The sequence below is a fragment of the Rhincodon typus genome, chromosome 1, assembly GCF_021869965.1.
Source record: "Rhincodon typus isolate 14 chromosome 1, sRhiTyp1.1, whole genome shotgun sequence".
NCBI classification, from domain to species: domain Eukaryota; kingdom Metazoa; phylum Chordata; class Chondrichthyes; order Orectolobiformes; family Rhincodontidae; genus Rhincodon; species Rhincodon typus.
This window is the reverse complement of record NC_063332.1, coordinates 162,657,172-162,657,385: the sequence shown is the minus strand read 5'-3', so window position 1 is coordinate 162,657,385 and position 214 is coordinate 162,657,172. Positions and strand designations below refer to the sequence as shown.

The 214-nt window shown below is 62.6% G+C and overlaps 1 protein-coding gene across 1 annotated transcript in view; it reads left to right on the top strand.

Annotated features, from left to right (window-relative positions):
• Positions 1 to 214, top strand: part of LOC109918762 (insulin-like growth factor-binding protein-like 1) — a 53,768-nt gene that overhangs the window by 712 nt on the left and 52,842 nt on the right. The window lies entirely within an intron of this gene.

The window sequence follows — 214 nt, the reverse complement described above, 5'->3', positions numbered from 1 at the left end:
GAGAGAGAGAGTGTGGGGCAACAGGGGGAGAGAGAGAGTGTGGGGCAGCAGGGGGAGAGAGAGAGTGTGGGGCAGCAGGGGGAGAGAGAGAGTGGGGCAACGGGGGGAGAGAGAGAGTGTGGGACAACAGGGGGAGAGAGAGAGTGTGGGACAACAGTGGGGAGAGAGAGAGAGAGTGTGGGACGACAGGGGGGAGAGAGAGTGTGGGACGACA